The following is a 14,682-nucleotide window of genomic DNA, read 5'->3' as shown; positions in this document are numbered from 1 at the left end:
GCTAGAAATGCCCCATCCATTTCCATTCACAAGGCAATTTCCACTATTCCTTCAAGAATCACCTCAAGCATCACTTTCTCTTAGAAGCTTTTTCTCTGCTGATGCATCTCTCCTCCACCTCCTCCAGCCTTTATACTGCAAGCCAAATGTCCCTGTTTTTGCCTTAACACTCATCTACTGCATAGGAACCTACTACTACTGCTACTAGCATTATTCCTCTGACTAATTCACCTCCACATCTTTCTACTTTGCTCACTTCTTGTGATTCCCAGGCTCATTAGTTTCTTTCATTCAATCAGAATAAAAAAAAATTATGTTTGTTTACATTCAGGTTGGGCCAAGAAGACATATGCACATAGAAATCTTTGAACTTTGCTGATAAGAGGAAGCCTAGAATTCCAAGCCAACTCCTTCATTGAATAGATGAGGAAAATAAAGCCAAGAGAAAATGACAGGCTTGACAATGTCAACATAACCAAACCCAGATTGTCTGACTTCCAGCTCAGTGTCCTTCCAGAAGAGCAGGAGACATTGTGAGGAACACACATTGTGTCACAGGACTCAATGTCAGAAATCAGCACCCATTTTCCTTCTGTGGTTAACAGTTCTTTGGTTTTCTTTCGGGAAGTCATGCTTGCTCAACAATAAGTCCTCCTGGTCCCCCAGAGGGTTACTTCCCCAGCCTTAAGGGTAGACTCACAACCCGGGCTAGCTGAATTAGCATGTCTGATACCCTCGACTACAGCCAATGAGTTTGTCAAAGGCCTGAAATCCAGCTTGGCTCAGTGAGACTCAATTCCAGAACTTTTGCTTGAATTGTGGTGAAGACTCTGTGTGATCATTAGCCATAAAGATGGTGTGAACTTTGATCTGTTGGGGGTCACCATGTGGAGGTGCTTAGTTGAGAGTGAAGTTAGCACAAGGAGAGGAGAGCCCAAGAGAGAAGGAAATGGAGAGAGAGAGGGAGGAAAAGAATGAGGGCAGGGGAGGATGAGAGAGAGCATGAAATCCAGATTTGAGTCACTGGATCCAGCTGTACTTGAAGCATGCAGGAAGCCCTGGAATTTTTAGACACATGAGCCAGTAATTCTCTGCTTAAATCAATTTGATTGGGTTTTTTATTACTTGTGACTGAAAGAATTCTGAATTATACATGATCTAACTCTCTTCCTTGTTGCACACTTCCAGAGAATGTCTTAATACCTCAATTCTAGAATTTTCAAGCTCAGCTACTCAAAAGTCACTACCTCTCTGAGCCCTAGTTTCTTCAGATTTTAATTGAAAACAACTACTTTGTTTTTGGAAATTTAAAATAAGATACGCTTGGTTAAGTGCCAGCACAGACTAGGTGGTCAATTAGAGGTATTTATTATGATGATTATGAATTTCATGTATTATACTTTGAGATTCTGATGCCATTGTGATTCTCTCTGTGTGTGGGAGTTGTTTTTAATTTAACATGTAGGATTAAAATTTTAAAGTCATTTTTCAGGGGTGTTATCAAGATGTATCCATTAGAAGCATTAAACATTAATATATTTATGTAGTGCTGCCTACCTGTCAAGCACTCTTTTAAGCATTTTGTAAATATTAACTTATTTAATCCTTATAACGAATTGAGGAGGTAAGTTCTGGTATTGTTTCCATTTTATAGGTGGAGAAATGGAGGCACTCATGGATCAAGCATATTCCCATGGCCACATAGTTAATGTAGCACTCAGAAGACTGGGCATCTTTTTCAATGCCACATAGCAGCACAGCTGGGAGTTGAACCAGGCAGTCTGGTGCTACAGGCCATACATTTTGACATGTGTTTTGTTGCCTCTTGACAAAGTCCATGGACTGTGACCCTGGGACCAACAGCATCAGCGTCAACTGGGAACTTCTTAGAAATTCAAATTCTTGGGGCTACTCCCCAAATTACTGAGTCAGAAGCTCTGGGGATGGGGCCCAGCAAGCTATGTGTTAACAGACTTTTTAGATCAGGGGTCCCCCTCAACCCCCAGGCCAAGAACCAGTACCAGTCTGTGGCCTGTTAGGAACCAGGCGGCACAGCAGGAGGTGAGGGCAGGTGAGCATTACTGCCTGAGCTGTGCCTCCTGTCAGATCAGTGGTGGCATGCCATTAGATTCTCACGGGAGCAAGAACCATATTGTGAACTGCACACACAGGGGATCTAGGTTGTGTGCTCCTTGTGAGCATCTAATGCCTGATGATCTGAGCTGCAACAATTTCATCCTGAAACCATCTCCCCCTTCCCCTAACCTCGTCCATGAAAAAATTGTCTTCTGTGAAACTGGCCCCTGGTGCCAAAAAGGTTGGGGGTGGCTGTTTCAGATTATTCTTACTCAGGATAAAGTTTGAAAACACCTGCCCTAGCTCCTTAAATTTAAGCTATAATTCATAAATTGGGTTCTTAAGGTGCATTAGAATAATGCAGTGAACAGGTGATTTTTGGATGACTCCTCTGTGCTAGCTACCATTGTGCTTGTAGGTGTTATCATGCAGAACAAAAGGTAAAGTATTCCTTGGGAAATAAACAGCCAAATAAAGACATAAATAAACACAAGATCCCAGCTATCACATTTGATAATTTCCAGAAAGAAAAGAAGTGTGATACCAGAGCACATGACAAGAAGTGGGTAAGAGGTGGGGGTGGTGTCGTCAGTCTTTCATAAGTGAGTGATGACGTATGAGAAAAAGTTGATGGTTCTGGACTTTGGCTGCACATTGCAGTCTCCTGGGGAGGCCTAAAAACCTTTAGGCTACATCCCAGACCAATCAAACCAGAGAGTTGGGGTTGGGGCCCAGGAAACAGTATTTTATTTTTTAATTTTTATTTTTTTGAGATGGAGTCTCACTCTGTCACCAGGCTGGAGTGCAGTGCTGCAATCTCGGCTCACTGTAACCTCTGCCTCCCAGGTTCAAGCAATTATCTTGCCTCAGCCTCCCCAGTAGCTGGGACTACAGGTGCCTGCCACCATGCCCAGCTAATTTTTGTGTTTTTAGTATAGACAGAGTTTCACCATGTTGGCCAGGATGGTCTCAATCTCCTGACCTCGTGATCCGCCCTCCTCGGCTTCCCAAAGTGCTGAGATTATAGGCGTGAGCCGCCACGCCTGGTCAATTGATTTTTAAGTCACCTCAGGTGATATCAGTTTGCAGCCCAGATTTAAGACTCCCTGAACTTAAGGCTATAGAGGAGATATGTAGGCCTGATGGAAGAGTGCCATGCAAGAAGTTAGTGTCAGAACAAAATGTTTGATAGCACAAAAAAGACCAAGAAGACATAAGATTTGGGTATGTATAATGCCCTTGTGTAATATAATGTATTTACTATATGAATGAACAAAACAGATTAGCTTTTAATACATGCTATTAAAAGATAAGCTACTAATACATGCATTTAGAGAAGAAGACATGTTAGGAAGATACTGGTGGAAAATAGGATATGAAGAGAGGTGAGTTCCTTCCTGTAGAGGAGTTTTCCACTTATGTAAAAAAACTAATCAACATTTATGGAGTGACTACTAAGTGCTCTCTAGCAGATGCTGTGAAGACAATCCTTTTGCTCTCTTAGTAGTCTCAGGTCTGCTGAGGTAATGCTTCTAGGAGAAATGGTTTTGATTTCAATGTAAAATTGTAACTTGGTTATGGTTATATGCCCACCTGGTCCTGCTGATATCTTATTTTTAATACTATTTAAGTAACTATATAATTAGTGGAAAAAATAATATTGTCTGAGACTAAAATGTGAAATATTGATTGCATTTTTGGTCCCTATTGATAACCGTCTCTGTATCTACACTCTTGGTAATTGAGACTTTATGGCTGCTCGTTTGAAGAGATAGAATCTAATTCCCTAGTCTTGACTCTGGACTGGTCTTTTGATTCTCTTTAACCACAGAATGTGGGAGAAGTGATGATGTGCCTGTTCTAAGTCTAGGCCTCAAGAAGTCTTGCAAGATTCTGTTCCCTCTTGGTTAGCCCACTGGAGGATGAGAGACCCATGGCCCAATCACCTCCATTGCCTCAGCCAATAGCTAGTCAACTTCCAGACTCACCATTGCCTAGACTACCACAGGGACGACAGACACATAATAGTGCCCAGCCAAGACGAGAAGAAACATCCAGCTGAGTCCAGCCTAAATAGCTGATCTACAGAATTGTAAGCTAGATAAATAGTTGTTTAAAGACACTGCATTTTGGGATGGTTTGGGACATACCGCTAACTAACAGGTAAAATAAGATTTAAGAAACTTTAAAATAATTTAGAGTAAAACTTTAATACATGTTATGGGATGAGTCAGGAGACTCCTTCTGAACAATTAGCCTTGTGAGGACAATGCTAACTAAAAATACAGTTTCTGAACACAAATTATACTTTATTGCAACAGGTAGCCTCTGCTATTTTATTGTAGTATAATTAGTGTAATATTGAATTAACCTGGTTCAAACCAAGACAGAGAGGTTTCTAAGTGCCAATAAGTTGTCTAGGTAGAAATTTAAAGGAACATGTTGAGTTTATTATTGTGTGGCATGTTATTTATCAGCAGGAGTGATTTTTGACAAAGAGGCCCCAACATAAATTTTCATTCTGTTAAAAAATAATCACAAAGTCCCGCTCCCAATCCAAGGCCACAAATAATTTAATTAAAACCTATAAAACAGGACACACAAAAAAGTCGCTCTGTTTCCTTCACTCCACAACCTTGTATGTGTGGCTTACAATGCATTTACTTTATTATTAGTCTCGATAAATGCTGGGGGAGGAAGCCAGGGGTAAACCACCTAATCCTTTCCTGAAATGTCTCCAACATGACTTTGAGTGTGTGGGATCTTTTTTCAGGCCCCCATGCCTGAGTGCCTTTTGCTGATGGCCCTTCCCCATGAGTGAGGAAGCTGGGTTACTAGTTGAACACTAGGTAAAAGAGAGCATGAGAATCATGCTTGCAGCTGCTGCAGTTAGCTGGGGGGCTGGTGGAGATCACTGCTCCATGATTCTATGTTCTGAGTTCTGCCATTTAAATGATATCTGTATATGTTTTCTATCTTTGAAGATACTTGGATTTTTACACATCAGAATCCCAAGGCTGAGACATAAAAAATTTTAAAATTAAACTCTGTTTGATTTTTAAAACTAGTTATTTGCTCAGTTCATGAAATATCCATTTTCAGTCAATGAAGAGGTCTATGCATCTGGGAATCGCATTGGTTTTCTGTCTGGGGATATAGTGGTTCTCCCCCTGTCCACTTCTGCCAGCATCGTTCTCTGTTTTCCCCACAATGTAGGCTGAGAGGAACACCTGTCCTGCACTCTGGGGTCCAGGAAAATCATTGATAGACTCATGGGAAAGACCATGTCCTATGGCAGAATGGAGGCTAATTTGGAGGTTAGGAAACCTTGCTCTAATTCTTGCTCTGCCACCTTTTACTGAATGATCTTGGATAGCTCACGAATTAGCCCCTGTTTCACCTATAGAAGGAGAATGTTGGAGTTGACAACTTCTTATGTTTCTTTATAGCTACTTATTATGCAATAATTGGGCAGCATTGGAAGACATGGCCACTGTATCTACAATTTTCACTTATTTTATTTCAAGAGCTAAAATAGGCTAAAGAACCTTAGGATTGCCTCCTACCCTGGCTTGATTAGCCACCTGTAAGGCTTTGAACTCAAAAAGTCCTTAATGCCTTGGGGTTCATATCCAGGTGGTATTTGCAAATGAATATCAATCCTGAAATAATTTAGAGGTATTTCCATTTAACATGTTTAAAGTGAAAATTTTTATGCTTAAAATGGTATGCTTCAGTTATTTGGAGTTTTTTATTAGAGAGGCTTGAAATAATTCATGTGATTCACTAGTCCTTGAACTTCTTATCAAAGGATAGTAGGCCTTTTAGCAACTCCATTAGGCTATCTCTACAGAAACACATCCCCATGTGAAGGTTTAGTCAAGGGTTGTATTGTTATCCAGAGCATGCTGCCCTTTAAAGAGAAGAAAGCTTTCCTTTTTGGGAAAAGATGTCTCTGATCAATTTTGGCTAAGGCTTAAGCAATGATTTACGGGCTTCAGTTGACCCACTCGTTATTTATCTAGGCAAAATGAGTTTTCTATTGATTGGATGTCTCCCTTGATTACATTTAATCTTTGGAGTGGGATCTCAGGATGGAAGAAAGAGACATTCATGATAAATGTAGCTTTTTTTTTTTTCCCCAGGAAAGCTTGGGAGGAAGACATACTCTACCATACAGTCCTTTCCTCTTTTCGTGGATGGCAAAATGATACATCACTTCCCGAAGCTTGTGTTAGAAGATGCCCCTTCACTGGTGTGAGATGCTTAAAAGGACAATGATTTGTGCAGGGAACTAACCCCTTGTGCTACGTATCCTTTTGCTCTATTTTACTGATATGACAATTGGAGCAGGATAGTTTATGTGGCAAATTTTCCTAGCATTTATATGCACTGCTTACTACATTCACATTTTAGTTTACAAATCTTGACAAAGACAACCGAATAGGAGTTTTACATGAATGTGCTTATTTTGTATTGAAGTATGACACATATGCAGAGAAGTGACATTGTCGTAAGCAAATGGCTTGATGGCTTTTACAAACTGAACATATATGTAACCAACATTGAGATCTAGAAACAGCTCTTTTTCAGCCCCTTCTTCCTGAAACTCTCCTCTTCTTCCGCCTTGACCAAGTATAATCTCTCTCCTGACTTCTAGCAGAATAGGTTAGTTTTGCTTAATTTTATTTTTATACGAGGTGAATCTCTAGTGTCTGGCTTCTTTTTCTGAAAGCTGTGTTTATGGGATTCATCAATATCATTGTATGTGGTTATAGATTCCCATTGCTGTGTAGTAGTTCAATGGCATGAATATACACTAATCATTTATCCATTCCACTGTTGATGTGCAACTGGACAATTTCCAATTTAGAGCTATTATGAATAATGCTGCTAGAGCCATTCTAATGCATATCTTCCAATGAACACATATACACAGTTCTCTTGGGAATATGCCTAAGTGTGGAATTGCTGGGTCATAGATGTACATTTTTAAAAGTCACAGTATTAGAGTCGAGTATGCAGACTTGACTGAATTCTAAAACCAAAAGCTAATTTTTTGAAGTGTGAAGTTATCTTTGGGGAAGGTGAATAATGTGAAGAAACATAACATTTTTATTTATGGAAATAAATTTCATGTCCTCTGAGCTAACATCGCCCGTTCTTACGTCTGAATGGCAGGATGTTGAGTGTGCTGATGTGGTCATTTTCTGTGGGGCTGCTCCCAGCTTAGCATTCTTGCCACATAAACTCTTCTAGCCCAAACCTTGAAATGCTGCAGGAAGTGGCATCAGCCCTTTTGTGTTCTTTTCCTGCACCAGGTTGCTCATCTCTCCCTGTGCCCATTTGAGGTAATATACTGACAGTTGTCAAGATGAGTCATGGCTCTTTCTCAGACACACAAGTTTGTGACTAATCGACAAATCCTCTGGACACAGGCTGAGCCACCAAGAGCCACCCTAGTCCCGGCAAGTTCAGGCCTGGGCTGCAACCTCTGACAGCCAGAGGGGAAAGCAAACATTGGCAGAACAGTTCTGTTTATTTGCTTCTCTGATTTTGAAGACATGTAGCTTTCTCTCACTCTTCTCCATTTCCTCTAAAAAAATTTATTAATCTTAGCTTATTTATGGCCTTTAGCATTTGTCTGCCTGTTCATGCATGTGCTCAGAATCTGAGGAGTATGTGTGCGAATAGAGGCCTCAGGGGAGATGTGGGCTCAAGCCGAGTCCAAGTGGCCTTTGAGTGTTGCCGTCTTCCTGGCCACCTTTCACTCCCTATGACTCCTCTGACTCCTTTGCACAGATGTCATTGCATTAATATAAAGGAGGACTTGAAAACACTAAAGAGAAATAAGACGTGAACAAGAAGGATAAGATGAGTCTTTAAGTGGTAGGTGTTGATTATCTGCATAGATGTTTCAGGTCTCTTGAGATTTTTTTGGAAACCATTTTCCCAATTGTCCCAAGTTAGTTTTCAGGCATTACTCTAGAGGTGTGTGTGTATGTGTGTTAGTAAAATGTCAGCACTAGGTTTTGCAATCACATATGTGCTGCTAGTTCTGTAGTATCTCCATGGAACTAGCCTAGCAATTACAAAAACGTCCGATATTGGTTGACTACAAATAGGTATTGCCTTGTGTATGAGTGGGGTGACATTTTGAATCCCTGGAATTGTCCTCTTCACTTTGCAACATCCGCTCACTCAGAAAAATCCTTGCATCGCTTGCCTGAAGGGTGGAAGAGGTGGGAGTCTAAATTAGTTTCAAGGGACTGGACAATTTCATTCTCACCTACTGAAAGCACCATGTTTGTTGAAGAGAAACTTTCAGAGTAGGCTCAATTAAGCCCAGACAGTTTGATTTAACTTGTTTTTAATTGTAGTGGGTTATTTTTTCTGGCATGGAGCCACTCAGAATTTCATCTGTGAGTTCCCCAGATAATCTCCATCTACTTTCACAATTTTCTCAGCAATATTCAGAATTCCACGGCAGTGGGACCTTCTCCCTTCCCCTGTTTTGGTATTCTTTACATCATTCAAGGGTGTGGAGATTAGAAGGCATCCTCTTGGTGGATTGTGGTTGGGAGGAGGGTGGTTTCTGCAGGAATACTCTTCACACATCTGCAGTCTGTCTTCAGAGGCTAAACTTGTTTCTTGTAGAACTAGAAGTCTCCAACGATGGCAGGCCCCCTTCCTATATTCAGCAATTCCTTTTGTGTCTCCAAATCAGGGAGTTATTGCCTAATCTTTATTACAAAGAAGAGCCTATTACCATCTCTGATGGCAAAAGAGGAGAAATGGAGGAGTTAGTGTTAGGGAAACCAGTGCCCATTAACCTACCACAGTGGTTTGCAAAGTGTGGTCCCTGGACCAGCAACATAAGCATCACTTGAGGACCTCTTAGAGAAGCACACCTACTGAACCACAAATTCTGGGGCTGGGCTTTTAACAGGTTTTAACAAGCCTTCCAGGTAATTCTCAAACAGGCTACAGTTTGGGATCAACTTCTCTCAAATCAAAGATTGCTTTTGCCAGTCTCAAATAGTAAGACTGTAAATTTTGGAAGAAGTATCTCTGGGTTTTTCTTCTTCTTTTTTTTCATCATTTTCTTCTCTTTTTCAGTGGTGGTAACTTGTACTGAAGTAAGACAACAGGTATAAAATAAACCCATGTAAAATATTAGCTGCAACTTCCTTAAGCCTGGGCTCTCTTTTTCCCAGCAGAAGACTGATAAAAGAGCTACTGTTAAATATATTGAATGTTTATCCCCTCACCTTGTATATATTTGAGAAATGATTAAGTCTCTAATCTTAAGTTTCTAAACTGAATGCCTTCTAGACCAGGCTCTCTCTCTCTCTCTTGATTTCTCTGAATAAAGTTACTAGCTGCCATTTTTGATGTATTCTTTTGCCTGGTGGCTTCAAAATAGTATTTTGTTTTTCTTTCCTTTCCTCCTGTTTTTTGCTGGAAATTTCTCCCAAGGCATTCTTCATTATGGACCTCTGCTGAGTATATATGATAACACAAAATTCTGGTTATGGCTGGAAAGCACAGAATTCAGAAGAAGGCTTTCTTACCACTACTATACCAACAAGTCGAGATAGGTATTCCACAGTTTGTCCATTGCAGGGTAAATAGAGAATGGAATGGCTCACTTCCTGAAACCTCAGTTGATGTCTAACTTAGTGCAGGAAGGAGAAGTCATGGAGCAACAAATCACCCATTGTTCATTTCCATGCTAAATTTCTGGAAAGCTTTGATGACTACACATTTAATTATGAGATTTAAAAGTCACCTCATTAAAATATAATTTATACACAATAAAATATTAGATGTTAAATGTAGAGTTTGAGGAGTTTGATGGATGTATACAACTGTCTCACCAATTAAAATATATAACATTAATTACTATTATTATTATTTAGATACAGGTTCTCACTCTGTCACCCAGACTGGAGTACAGTGGTGTGACCACAGCTCCTTGTAACTTCAAACTCCTAGGCTCAATCCCACCTCAGCCTCCCAAAGTACTGAGATTACAGGTGTGAGCCACCATGCCCTATATCATAATATATGATATTTTTATCAGCCAGAAACTTCCCGGATGTCCCTTTGTAGCCAGCCCCCTATCCCTGCCCTATGCAGCCAGTGATTTGATTTCTATCGCTGTAGATTAACCCTCCTTGTCCTGGAACTTCATACAAGTGGAATCATACAGTATATACTTTCATGTTTATGTTGACTTCCTTCACTCAACATAGTGTAAATATCCAAACTTACGCCCCAGGCTAACATTTTCTTTTCTTTTTTAATTAACTTTGAAGTTCCAAGGTACATGTGCAGGTTTACTATGTCGGTAAACTTGTGTCATGGGGGTTTGTCGTACAGATTATTTTGTCACCCCACGGACTAAGCCTAGTACCCACTGGAAACCATAGGACCTTTGAAATTCCTTCAGGACAAAGAGGCAATTCACCTGCTGTGTTGCATATATCAGTATTTTGCTCTTTACATTACTCTGTAGTATTCTATTATATGAATATATCCAATTTTCTTTGACAGATATTTGGGTTGTTTTCAGTTTTTTGGCTTTTATAAATTAGGCTTCTATGAACATTTATGTATAAATCTCTTTATGGACATATGTTTTAATTTCTTTTGAGCAAATGCCTGAGGGTGAAATTGCTTAGCTATGTTTAACTTTGTAGGCAACTGCCAGTTGTTTTCCAGAGTTGTTGTTCACCGAAAATCTATGAGGGTTTTAGTTGTTCCACCTGTTTGCCAGCACACACAGACTGTAAGTCTTTAATTTTAGCCACTTAAGTAAGTTTAGGTGTCATCTCATTGAGAGATGGTTAATTTAAAAAAACCTCCTATCTTCTTGTGGGTTTCCTTGCTGGTAATTCTAAAAAGGGGGCCAATCAGCTTAGAATGTAATGTAGAGATGTATAAAATCTTCCGGTATGAAATTGACAGAGATCACTAGGTCATGCGCACAGCTCATTAACTATTGGCCTGTGATCACACTGGGAACTTGAGGACATTGCTTCTGCTTTCCCTCTTTTTTGGAAATTCAATCTGCCTGAACATTTTCTTTTTCAATATTCAAATTTCTTTAAAGAAGGTAACCATTAAAGGAAGGCATTGTGTTAGTTTCCTATGGCTGCTGTAACAAATTACCACATACACATGACTTAAAACAACAGAAATTCCATTTTTAATTTAATTTTCTTTTTAAAAATTATTTATTTATTTTTTTAAATTTTAGGTTTGGGAGTGCACATGCAGGTTTGTTACATAGGTAAACTTGTGTCATGGGTGTTTGTTGTATATATTAGCTTGTCACTCAGGTACTAAACCTGATACCCATTAGTTATTTTTCCTGATCCTTTCCCTCTTCTCACCCTCCATCCTCAAGCAGGCCCCAGTATCTATTGTTCCCCACTTTGCATTTATGTGTTCTCATCATTTAGCTCCCACTTATAAGTGAGAACGTGCATATTTGGTTTTCTTTTCCTGCATTAGTTTGCTAAGGACGATGGCTTCTAACTCCATTCATGTTCCTGCAAAGGACATGATTTTATTCTTTTTTATGACTGCATTGTGTTCCATGGTAAAACAACAGAAATGTATTCTGCCACAATTCTGGAGGCCAGAAGTCCAAAATCAGCTTCTTGGGGTTAAAGTCAAGGTATGTACAGGGCTGTGTTCACTCCGGAGACTCTAGGAGAGAAGCCATTCCCTGCCTTTTCCAACTTCTGGTGGCTGCTGGCATTTCTTGGATTGTGGCCGCATCCCACCAAGATGTGCCTCTGTCTTCACATTTTTCCCTCTTCTGTGTGTAGTATAAATTCACCTCTGCCTTTCTCTTATAAGAGCACTTGTACTCGTATTTAGGTGCTACCTGGAAAATCCAGGATAACCTCTCTGTGCCCAAATCCTTAATTTAATCACATCTGCAAAGACCCTTTTTCCAAATAAGGTAAGATTCATGGGCTCCATAGGTTAGGACCTGATATCTTGGGAGTGGGAATTTTTCAGCCTTCTACAGACATTCACCCTTAAAGATAGTTGTGTCTGAAGTCGAAGTTCTTGTTTCCTTTTGAGGAAGGATGTTTGGAAGAATAAAAAATTATATGAATGCACAAATTCCATGAATTATTTCTGCAGGTTCCTATAATCATCTGGAATCCATCCGTAAATAGCAGAAATAAAATGCCATGAGGAGGAGAAATAGAGGACAAACCACAGGTCCACTAAACTGTATTACTTGTTCATAATGCCGTCTTTCCTCTAGCCCTTATCATGGATTTCCTATAGGTAGAATGTTCTTTCCCCATGCTGAGTTTAGGTTTGGCAATATGACTTGCATTGGTCAGAAGAATGAATGTAAGCAGAAGTGATAGTATGCCAGTTAGCAGCTAGGGCCTGAAATGGCTTTGCAGGTTTCCATCAATCCTCTTGGAGCTCTGTTCTCCACCATGAACTACCAGATCTTGCCTCCAGTAGTCATTGTTCCTTCTGCCTGGATCCTGGAAACAAAACTTATACCTGACCCAAATTGGGAAGTCTAGTCTGACCCAGAGAAGCCCAGCTAAGTCCTTCTGAAGCAAGCTTACCTGCAGATCGATGAGCATGAATTAAATGCCTGTTGTAAGCCACTGTGATTTTTGTTTTTTTGTTAGGTAGCATTAACACAGCAAAAGCTGACTGATACATCATATATGAATCCCTTTCTATCAACTTTTCTATTCTGGCAAGCTGTATTGAGCAGTGCAGAAGGAAACCTCAGAGTGTTCATTGCTTTCCTTTCCCTAAAATCCTAGACCACCAGTTAAGCAGTCAGCTCCTCATTTGCTTTTTCATACTGCTTTTAGAAAATTAGTCAAAAGGGTTTTCTACACTGAAGGCACTCTAGTCCTAAGGAACATGCCAAATCATGATATTCTAAGTGGTTCCCAACATCAAATGGCTTATAACTCCAAAAAGGAAAATAAACAAAACAAGCAGCCTCTTCTCTCACTTAAGAGTGAACCACAATTTCACAATATCTAGGGACAAAGGGAGGGGAGGAAGTCAGCCATCTTTTTCCTGGAATCTGGGGAAACATTTGTCTTTCCTTGTTCTATTTTTCTGCTAGATGCTGATTTCAAGCCCCTTTCGAAAGGAGGTGGAGGGCAGGTAGGAAGAATTGAGGGCTCAAATCCTGGACTTGAACTTCAGTAAGATAGGCAACTACCAAACTTCCCTCATGAATTCCATAATATTGACTGCACCTCAGTTTCATCCTTAGGCAAAATGTCATTGTCTGCAATGCAAATATTTGCAAAATCTGTGTTGGGTTGTGGTTAATTATGGTAGAAACAAACCAAAACAAAACCCACAAAAATCAAACAAACATAAAACCCCTGTACACCTCCTCTCCCAATTTCACCTGTTGATCACCATTACTTAATCAATACCAGTTTTCTGCAGGCACTCTTCTTATCAAGATCATGGGTATCAAGTTATAGCCAAACAGAAATGCTTGTTATCCCTAAAATTCCATTGTGTGAGAATTTTTCCTTAAATAAGATATTTTTTGTTCAATACTAGAAGAGCAAAGATATTGGGAATTTACTGTTGTCTTAAATGAATATCTTCCCTGAGTCCAGTATTATGGTCTCACTACCCCATAAAATTAGCAAATCATACTTGGGGAAGATATAAAGAACTGTTGATATAAAGGAAGCTCCAAAATTCAGTGGTGCTGATAGCATTATAGGTAGAAAATTGGTGAGTTGGGAGGATGACATGCCTTAGAGATGACAGTTTGTATGTTCCCCTTTATGAGGTGGGTGGGGAAATAGGGTGTCTATTATGTCAAACTACCCTCACCTGCAACAGCGAAGGTCTGAACTTTGTTCAGCTGGATATATTTAACGTCATTAAAATGTAACAGATATGAAAGTGGTTCTGTCTCATCCATTTAAAGTTTCCAACATAAATTACTACTTTACATGGTACACTTAAAGCCAGGTCTGTTTTGTGTCAATGCTAAATGAAAATGGAAAAATAAAGCCAGAGAAGAGGCTAAAGTTCATTGATGCAGTAAAAAGTGAAAAGGAAAGCAAAACGACGTTCCATTTTCTGAAAGGCTACCAGCCCTGCCTTTGATGTTGAGATTGTTCAATTACCACAGAATGTGAAAGATGTTCTGTAATCATTAAATTGTCATTTCCCCCCATCCTGAATATTGTAGTGCATTTCCTGTCTGAGTGAAGCAAGATAAATTAGGTTCAGGCATTTCCCTGGAAAGGGCACTTTTCATTCCATGTGATGCTGACCTTTTTTCCTTTCTAATGAATACAGCCTTAAAGTCCTTTTTACCAACTGATGTGTCCCTGTCTCAGAATGGTATACTCTTTTTTTTTTTTTTTGAGATGGAGTCTCGCTCTGTCACCCAGGCTGGAGTGCAGTGGTGCGATCTCGGCTCACTGCAAGCTCTACCTTCCAGGTTCACGCCATTCTCCTGCCTCAGCCTCCCAAGTAGCTGGGACCACAGGTGCCCACCACCAGGTCTGGCTAAATTTTTGTATTTTTAGTAGAGATGGGGTTTAACCGCAGAGA

General features: G+C 39.9%; 1 long non-coding RNA gene across 4 annotated transcripts in view; it reads left to right on the top strand.

The window, feature by feature from the left end:
- LOC107000489 (uncharacterized) overlaps positions 1 to 14,682 on the top strand; it is a 154,004-nt gene that overhangs the window by 116,578 nt on the left and 22,744 nt on the right. The window contains exon 4 of one of the 4 annotated variants that reach the window (XR_013398836.1): positions 6,222 to 6,387. The exons of the other annotated variants lie outside the window; for them this stretch is intronic. This is a non-coding gene — a long non-coding RNA (uncharacterized LOC107000489). The remainder of the gene's footprint in view (positions 1 to 6,221; positions 6,388 to 14,682) is intronic. 4 annotated transcript variants of the gene reach the window in all.

This window comes from Macaca mulatta, chromosome 10 (assembly GCF_049350105.2).
Source record: "Macaca mulatta isolate MMU2019108-1 chromosome 10, T2T-MMU8v2.0, whole genome shotgun sequence".
In the NCBI taxonomy this organism is placed as follows: Eukaryota; Metazoa; Chordata; class Mammalia; order Primates; family Cercopithecidae; genus Macaca; species Macaca mulatta.
The sequence above is the reverse complement of the archived record's forward strand: the minus strand, read 5'-3'. Positions and strand labels throughout refer to the sequence as shown.